At 45.4% G+C, this 9,672-nt stretch overlaps 1 long non-coding RNA gene across 2 annotated transcripts; it reads right to left on the reverse strand.

Moving 5' to 3' along the window:
* Nucleotides 1–4,636: 4,636 nt before the first annotated feature.
* Nucleotides 4,637–9,033, reverse strand: LOC308583748. 2 transcript variants are annotated; one of them, XR_014006401.1, is made up of 3 exons: nucleotides 8,851–9,033; nucleotides 6,650–6,736; nucleotides 4,637–5,019 (listed from the first exon to the last, which is right to left on the reverse strand). It is a non-coding gene; the product is annotated as an uncharacterized lncRNA (long non-coding RNA). The 2 variants fall into 2 exon arrangements; XR_014006402.1 differs by lacking the exon at nucleotides 8,851–9,033 and adding an exon at nucleotides 7,575–7,724.
* Between the last annotated feature and the right edge of the window lie 639 nt (nucleotides 9,034–9,672).

The raw sequence follows: 9,672 nt of genomic DNA on the forward strand, positions 1-9,672 counted from the left end.
AAGCAGTGGGAGAGTCCTCTAAACTTGACAGTCCTTGAAAGCAATTAGAAGTTCTAGTCTTTTAAAGTTCTAGTCAATTAAAAAGTAGAGAGTGAGGGGAAGAGATCCATTACATTTTTTTTTAATGATAAGCATGTGACTCCACCCTGTGTATCAAGTCTCTCACACACACCTCCAATTGCAAGAGCCCTAGGAAACTGTATCTGAGGTTTGTGCCCAATCCCAGCTCACTTGCTATCCAGAAACTCTTTCACATGTTTTTCCCCTGCCAGCAAGCACTGTACAAATAACAAGATAAGTGAGTCCCTGGCAGGGAATGGTGCTACGGACTCCCAGGGTGTGTTCTGCAGACCCCCAGGGGTCCCCAGACCCCCTAACTGAGAACCACTGATATAACATATAACTTGGCTCTATGGGCCTTGCTGTCACAATGTGTGTCAGTGTGATACACTTCCAAAAGCCACCGTGAAATAGAAAACCCTTATTCTGTGCACAACCTTGCTGAGGAAATGAGTTAGCTCATTTGTTGACTTCTTCCCACAAACAATGGGATGTCATGGCCTCAGAGCAGGAATTCCCAGAGGCAGAGTCCTCCAGTGAAGGACTCTGGAGAGCAAATGGGTCCGCTCCCTGGTTGATCCCACGGGGTGCCACAATAAACAGAGACCTCATCTTCTCCTTTGAACCCTGAAGAGAGGCATCTACCTCCAAACTACAGTGATCCATGGATGTCCCACAGACTTCTTGGAGGATCAGGAGAGACATGGGAAGATAGCCTCACAGCATGGAACTCCAGCATCTACACCATCAGTGGGGAACCCACAGCCTGCAGGTATTTTGGGTCTCCCTGTTTGGCCTAGGAGGCTGTTTCTGTCAAGCCATGCCTAAAGCTGATATCATATATGGCACTAGATGTGGGGCAGGTAAAGACGCAGCTGGGTCAAAAGGAAGTTTGCAGGCAGCACTGATTAGTTGATTGGTGGCACCTGCAAAGTCCTATGCAAGGGCTGGCAATCAGCTGGTCATCGAGGCTTGCATAGCACCAACAATCAGATGATTGGTTGCTCCATGGCACCACTGAGCCAATTTGTATAGTGGTGCCATGCAAGACGAAATTAATTCGTTCCGCGAGTTTTTTTCGTCTTGCGGTTTTTTTCGTCTTGCGAAGCACGGTGTCGGAAAAGTTTTGGAAAAGCTTCAAAAATCACCAAAGTCTTCAAAAACCTCAAAAAAGGCTACCACATCGCGTGCTATGAGTTGCTCCTCGAAGTCAAGTCGCAACTGTATTAACGGTTTTAAGAAAAAGGAAACAAACTTGCAAGACGTTTCCGTCTTGCGAAGCAAGCCCATAGGGAAAATCGTCTTGCGAAGCAACTCAAAAAACCAAAAGCCCTTTCGTTTTGCGAGTTTTCCGTCTTGCGAGGCATTCGTCTTGCGAGGTACCACTGTATGTCCAGTCTCAGCTTCAGGAGTACTAACCATGGTCCTGAAATACCTCTCCTTTGTTCCTCTCCAATGTTCTGATCTTGCCTTGCCTTGCCATCCTGACTGCCTAAAGAGCGCCACTCATAGGTAGGCCAGAACTGGAGTTATGTGTTTAGACTGTCTGGTCTTAGACATCACATTCTGCATTAGCTGTAGTTTCTGAACCACCTTGCAACACATTGCAGTAATCCAACCTAGATGATGATGATGATGATGATGATGATGATGATGATGATAATAATATACTGCCCTATAGACCTCTTAACCATCCAGATGAGAGTCACAGTAGGCACTCAGTGTTTGGGAGCCCACTTGTGCCTCCAGCATCAGTGAAGGGCCCAAGATGGTGGCCATCTGTCAGGGATGCTTTAGTTGTGATTCTTGTATTGAAGAGGGTTGGACTAGATGACCCTTGGAATCCCTTCCAATCCTACAATTCTATGATTCTAAGAGTGGCCTCAACCTATGTATCTGCTCCTTGGAAAAGGAAATAGTGATGAATTTCCCAAATATATAAATAAACTCATCAGTCTCTTATAACATGTCTGCTTCCTAGACCTAAACTGGATTGGTTCCATCCATGTTTCCATGTCAGTTCTCTTTGAAATCCTGAGAATTGTAGTCCTGCAAAACGAAGTTGAGAGAGAACTCTCAGCACCCTGTGGGAATTGCTATTCTTTCATGAAACAATTCCAGCTGAAACCTAGTTAAGATTTACAGCTTAGATGCCTTCTGATGGCCTCGATGTCAACATGTACCTCAGCCTCAAAATAATTGCATCAGAGAACCATCTGCAGACTCTGTGTAGTTGTAGTTCTTTTCTCATTCCAGGACAGAAGGTGCAGCCTTTTGGGAGAAGTACATGTCATGACCTTGCAAGAGATGCTATCAAAGCAGTCGGGATTTGCAAACACAGGCATTCCCCAAGAGAGAGCAGTGCTGTGTCTCTAGAACAGCGTGGTCTTCAATACTAAGATCCAACTGGATCAGGCCAAAAGCCTCATCCTCCATGAATTTGTTCAATTCCCTTTAAAGCCATCCAAGTTGGAGGCCACAGTTTAACTGTGCACTGCATGAAGAAGCATTTTCCTTTATCTGTCCTGGATCTTCCAACATTCAGACACATTGGATGTCCACGAGTTATAAGAGAGGGAGAAAACCTCTTTCTCCATCCCATGCATAATTTTACCAGCTTCCATAATTTTCTCTTACTTGTTTTTTATTTAAACTAAAACATCCCTTTCCTCACAGTTGCTCTATCTGCTTTATCATTGTTTGCCCTTTTCTGAGATTTTTTTTATTCCCCAGAGCCCAACATTTTCTGTTTCTAAAGATTGGCTTTCCTAACCTGTCTCCTCTGAGATTTAGCTTTATTCCACCTCCCAGTGTCAAGCTCCTCCACCTTCTCTTCATCATCTTATTAAGAGACAGGATCCATCCAAGTGAATTATGTGACCAGCCTGGATAGCTCAGTTGGTTAGAGCGTGGTGCTGATAATGGCAAGGTTGCAGGTTTGATCCCCGTATGGGACAACTGCATTTTCCTGCGTTGCAGGGGGTTGGAGCAGATGGTCCTCAGGGTCCCTTTCAACTCTACAATTCTATGATTCTATCTTTAAAAAGAAGGGTGGACTAGGATGCTAGAAAAGGGGCTGGAAAAGACTTCAGCTGCCCTATTATGTAGTGAAGGTGCTACCTTATGCTGTAGATGTAGGGCACCACCAGGGCTACAAGTGTCAAGGGTGCTCAGTGAAACAGAGGGCCCACTAACAAAAGCTTTTCCTGACCAACTCTCCTCTTTACCATTGCAGTTGACTGGTTCACCTTTTTCTCCCCTTGCCCAAGGCAGCTTTGGTGGTGAGAAGGCAGTGAAGTAGGTGTGAGTTCCTGCTTGCTCATCATCTCTCTGCTTGGAATGCAAGCATTGATGAAAAAGAGGAGGGGGAGTATGGTGTTAAGGAGCTAAACACACAGAGGGAGAAGAAGAAGAAGAAGAAGAAGAAGAAGAAGAAGAAGAAGAAGAAGAAGAAGAAGAAGAGGAGGAGGAGGAGTTGTTTGGATTTGATATCTCGCTTTAGCACTACCCAAAGGAGTCTCAAAGCGGCTAACATTCCCCTTTCCCTTCCTCCCCCACAACAAACACTCTGTGAGGTGAGTGAGGCTGAGAGACTTCAGAGAAGTGTGACTAGCCCAAGGTCACCCAGCAGCTGCATGTGGAGGAGCAGACACATGAACCTGGTTCACCAGATTACGAGTCTACCGCTCTTAACCACTACACCACACTGGGAGGGAAGTGAGAAGCTCCCTGACACTAAATAAGAGCACGGATCCATCTAGCTCAATAGTTTTCAACAGTCTTTCCCCAACCCTACCTAGAGATGCTGGAGATTGAACCTGCTACAAAGCAGATGCCCTTCCTCCATGGGAAGAGGGGACCCTGAGGGTACCTTTCCCAAGGACTCTCCAGAATCTGGAGTTGGCACTGGGTGGCATTCACAGCAGCAGAGTTGGAGACCAGGAGATGGAAAGGAAGATCATCTACTTTCCTTTTTACCCAGGCTGGTGCAGAAGAACTTCCCAATAAATTAAGCCCTGTGTGAATGATTGGAATCAGCATGTGCCATTTGGGTTTGCATCCTCATGCATCAAAGCATCCTGGTCTACAAATGATACTGACAGCCTTGGGATGGTTCCACAGAGAATTCTTGGAGGTCTATACCAAGACATACTGAACTAAGCATCCAGCAGGGACACAGGTGGCGCTGTGGTCTAAACCACTGAGCCTCTTGGGCTCGCCGATTAGAAGGTCGGCAGTTTGAATCCCCACTACGGAGTGAGCTCCCGTTGCTCTGTCCCAGCTCCTGCCAACCTAGCATTTTGAAAGCATGCCAGTACAAGTAGATAAATAGGTACCACTGTGGCGGGAAGGTAAACGGCGTTTCTGTGCTCTCTGGTTTCCATCACGGTGTTCAGTTGTGCCAGAAGTGGTTTAGTAATGCTGGCCACACGGCCCGAAAAGCTGTCTGTGGACAAACCCAGCTCCCTCGGCCTGAAAGCGAGATGAGCACCGCAACCCCATAGTCGCCTTTGCCTGGACTTAACTGTCCAGGGGTCCTTTACCTTTACCTTTAAGCATTCAGCATCCCAACAAATTTGCCCCTTCTTCCACAGGGGAACTTTATTTGCCAAGCATAGATACATGAAAATATGACTGAAATAAAACCTTAGATGAGGTCTGAACAATCAGTGAGGATTCCTGAACAATCAATGCTGGTTGTTCCCAAGTGTTGTTTCAGAATGGCGAGGAAGGCCTTGCTGACAGAAGTCATTGCAGCTGAGCTTCCAGCTTGAAGAACAGGTGAGATGGGTGAGGATGCACATGAAGGCTAATCACCCATCTTTGAGCAGCAGACTCTTTTGAAATGGCAGGGCACATCCAGGAATAGACCCGAAGGGCAGGTCTGATTGACTGGCTGAATGCAGTACCCTCCCATGGAGGAGCAAGTAAGAAGTGCGGCGTCTGCAGGGCTGTCTTCTGTAGAAACAACAACAGAAGGTTTAGAATCACCGAGCTGGACCACCTAGTTCAGTCTTCATCAACCTGGTGTCTTTCATGTATTTGCAACTCCCATCATCCCTAGCCAACCCCTTGGATGGGGCCAATTGTAGTTGGAGTCCAAAACACTTAAAGGGCACGAAATGGGCAAAGGCTGATCTGATTTTTGGAGGACATCCAAAAATGAAGCACCCCTGATAAAGTCAGCCTCTGCTAAAAAAAGGAGAGTGAACAACCTTCTGAGGCCCTCTGTCCCACCATTCAACAGCTTGTACTATCAGGAAGTTCTTCCTTGTACTTAATCTACTTTCCCTTTTTGCCATTTGAACCACCCTTTGGTTTAGATTCTAACATGTGGAGTAGTTTTCCCCAACCTGATGCCCTCTATATTTTTTGGATGGCATCTCAACCACCGACCTTGGTTGAGGCTGCAGCAACCTTGAGAACCCTTGGCAGCCCACTTTGATTTAGACTTAAACCATCTGCCTCAGAAGATCAATGCTAGTGTTTTCCTTTTGCCTAACTTGGTCTGGTCCACTACCAGTGACTGATATTGGTGGATACTGGGGTATCTCTGGAAGCAGAATTTGACCAGAAGCAGGGGAGCAGGGAAGTGCTAGAAGGGCATGCCTGAAGTAAGGAAATAAGGAAAGAGACTGCCAGTGAAATTGGTGCCAGACTGCAATTTGAAAAGAAGAACATCTGTAAATAGCCTTCTGTAGAACGATAAGGAGAAAATCAGATCAGGAGGTGGAGAAAACAATGGAGGTCAGGTCTAGGCCAATACCTCCCAAAAACAGCAAAACAACTAAAGATTGGTGAACATTTAATGACTACAACTTCCACCTTCCCTGACAATCTATCTATAAAACACACAGAGACTGTGGCCAATTATTTCATCATTTTTTGCTATTCTTCTTCTTAATCTTTCTTGGAAATTTTCCAATAACGCATACGTCAAGCCTTACCTTCTGTGGTGGTCATGGGGGACTTAGAAACATATACTAAGAATCTATAAGTATGTGTTTTAGAACAGAAAAAATGAACCTATATATTTAGCTCAGTATATTAGAACAAATAAATGATTTATTGCTCTGATATTTTTTAACATGATTCTAAACTGACTGACTATTCTCTGCTATTGTAATTTTGTAGCTTTCCCCATTTATTATATTTCATTTTTGCATGTACAGTCATACTTCGTGTTGCGTTAGGTTCATGTTGCGTCTTTTCGGCTTGCGAACGCGGCAAACCCAGAAGAGTATACTTCCAGGTTTTGCCACTCGTGTGTGCGCAGAAGCGTTCTTCAAGCTTTGCACATGCACAGAAGTGCTCTATCGCGTCGTGCATGTGCACAGAAAAGGCACGCTAGTTACGCACTTTTTGGGGTGCAAACGGCACCCCGGAACTGATTGAGTCTGTAACTAGAGGTACCACTGTATGCTTTAATTGTTGCTGCAAACAGCCCTGGGAATAGAGTTAGAGGATGGAATAAAAACAAATATTAGAGCTGTGCTCCAGATCCAGCTGGATCCTGGATCCCAATCCAAATCAGAACATGAACATGGGGGGTGGGGTAGGGTGTGACACATGTTCTGTCATTGCTCACCTTGAACAGTCCATAATAATAGTAAGATGGCAGCAGAGAGGCAATGAAGGATCTTCATGACTGAAGTTCAGCTGGAGTCTCGGTAACCTTAGAAAGAAGACACACTGAGATGAAAGCAGACTGGATAAGAAATTTGTGCACTTATTAAGCCAGGGGTTGCCAGTGTAGTGTCCATGGGCACCGATGTGCCCCCAATACCTCCTATGGTGCCCACAAAGGCACTCAGTAAATATCTCCTCACCAATACCCAAAAAACAAGATGCTCTTACTGTCCAGTCTCTGTTTGTGCTGGCTTAGACCCTCCTATGTTGAACACACCCCCTTAAAGATGCCTGTATTTCACTGAATGCCAGGACTGGTCACCCACCCTCCCATCAGTTCTGGACAGACAGGAGAAGAGCTTCTCTCTGCAAGCCAACACAGTGATGGATAATAAAGTATAAATACCAACAATTGCGAGCGCTCCAATTGGAGAACAGCCTTTACCAAAGGTGTCACATGGACTTTGAAGAAACTCGAATTCAGGTCGAAAGGGAGAAACGTGCTAGGAGGAAGGCACGTTTGGCAAACCCTCACCATGATCAACTCCTACCCGGAAACCTATGCCCCCACTGTGGCAGGATGTGTGGATCCAGAATTGGCCTACAAGCCCATGTTCATGGAAGGCAATCTTACACATGGAGTGATCACCAAAGCAGAAGGATGATGAAAGTACTTTTCCTGCCATGGATGGACTGGCGGATAGGGAGGGAGGTGCCTACAGCATTTGGTGACCCTGCCTCTTTCTCTGCACTGTCAAGATGTGGCAACCTTTATGCCACGCCCCCGTGGCAGCCATTTTGTGGCTAGTGCCCATGGCAAATGTGCCCAAAAGGTTTGCTTTACCCCTCTCCTAGTCTAACCAGCTCACCACACTGGGCCTCACCCATGGATCCTTTTGTGATGACAGTAGCACTGTAAATACTGGAGCTTGCTTAGAATTCCAAGGAGGAACAGGTTTGTCGGTTGGTAGGAAGGCAGTTACAGGGGCCTGAAAGAGGAAGACCTGTGTGTGTGTGTGTGTGTGTGTGTGTGTGTGTGTGTTACACAGTGCAGTTCTATATCTGCCTCAGAGAGACTGCTATATGCCACTAAAATCATTGGATATGGCTGAGATGGCGAAGTTAACATGTTTAACGATGGAAAAATAATTGCTGACATTTGCTAAGGATGGGAAATTTCTTATGGACTTTGTGTGTGAAAGAGAAAATGGACTTGTAATATTATATGTAGCCACAGGACAGAGAGCCAGAAGTCCCTTTACTTTTTTCTTTATTTTGGTAGCTCTTCCTGTCTTTTCCTTTTCTCTTTTTCTTAGGTCTCTCTCCTTTTCTGGTCTTCTTTCTTGTTCTTCTTTCTGACTTTGTTCTTTTTTTAGGCTAAGTAGCTGTCTTATCTTAGCATGTTATTTTAAGGTAAAGGTAAAAAGTTAAAGGACCCCTGGACGGTTAAGTCCAATCCAAGGCGACTATGGGGTTGCGGCGCTCATCTTGCTTTCAGGCTGAGGGAGCCGCCGTTTGTCCACAGACAGTTTTCCAGGTCATGTGGCCTGCATGACTAAACCACTACTGGCACACGGAGGATGGTGACAGGTGCTTTTTAATGGGTATGTATTTCTGTATATCTATGAATAAGTATCGCATGCACACAAACACACATCTGCCTCCTGAGAAATAAATATCATTGGGCTCAGTGGGTCTTACCCCCAGGTCAATGTGTATAGAATTGCATTCATAATGCTCAACCTCTCTATTATTATTTTTACGTGAATGAAGCTCATGTCTCAACAGAAGTCATTCATATGCAATAACATATCACGTGCCAAGTGTTCACATGATTTATGGGCTGGCTCACACTTACACATGAATCAGATATTGGCCTCAGCATCCGACAATGCTTTCCATTACACTCGTAATTTTCACATTGTTCACATGGATTCCAAAATAGCAGTCAGATGCAACGATTCGCAAACCCTGACACAGCACTCTCTGCAGCTGTGTGGTCTTTTTGAGTTTAGCCTTTGAAAATAAAAGGAAATCTAGAACAATCCAATTGCTTCCTCCCCCCCCCCCCCCGAGACTCTTGTGCCCGGCCAGTTCCTCCATAATATGCACACAGAGAAAAACACTTTAACAGGAAAATTAAAGAAAAACCTCTTTTACCTTTGTGACGGGGAAGAGGGATATTGGTTGCAGGGAGATCTTGCAGAGAGCCTCTCTGCCTATCTGACTCTGAGCTGAAAACGACTGCCATCCGGAAGCTCAGAGGTGTAGTTTCCTGCAAGGCTCATGGGGACTGTAGTTTTCTCAACTTCCTGATTCGAATGCCAAAGAAAGCAACATTATGCAATATGCCTCTGAGTATCTGTTTCTGGGAACTGCAAATGGAGAGAGGGCTCTTGTGACTGTTAGATAGATGTGCAAATATAGGATAGGGGACACCTGGCTTGACAGCAGACCATGTGAAATGGATATAGAGTGTTTAGTGGACCATAAGTCTGGCATGAGTCAACAGTGTGATGCAGCAGCAAAAATAAAACTAATTCAGTTCTAGGATGCATCAACAATAGAGTCCAGCTCTAGCGAAGTAAGAGTAATACAGTGTTACAGACGCTTCAGGTTACAAATGCTTCAGGTCACAGACTCCGCTAACCCAGAAATAGTATTTTGGGTTAAGAACTTTGCTTCAGGATGAGAACAGAAATCGTGCGGCGGTGGCGCAGTGGCAGTTGGAGGCCCCACCAGCTAAAGTGGTACCCCAGGTTAAGAACAGTTTCAGGTTAAGAACAGACCTCCAGAACGAATTAAGTTCTTAATCCAAGATACCACTGTAGAAGTAAAAAGATTTAGTTACAGGTAGGTAGCCATGTTGGTTTGCCATAGTCGGGGGGGGGGGATTCCTTCCAGAGACCAACTAAGTTTGTTCTTGGTATGAGCTTTCGTGTGCATGCACACTTCTTCAGATACACTGAAACAGAAGTCACC

This window comes from Podarcis bocagei (assembly GCF_964188305.1).
Source record: "Podarcis bocagei genome assembly, chromosome: 3".
NCBI lineage: Eukaryota > Metazoa > Chordata > Lepidosauria > Squamata > Lacertidae > Podarcis > Podarcis bocagei.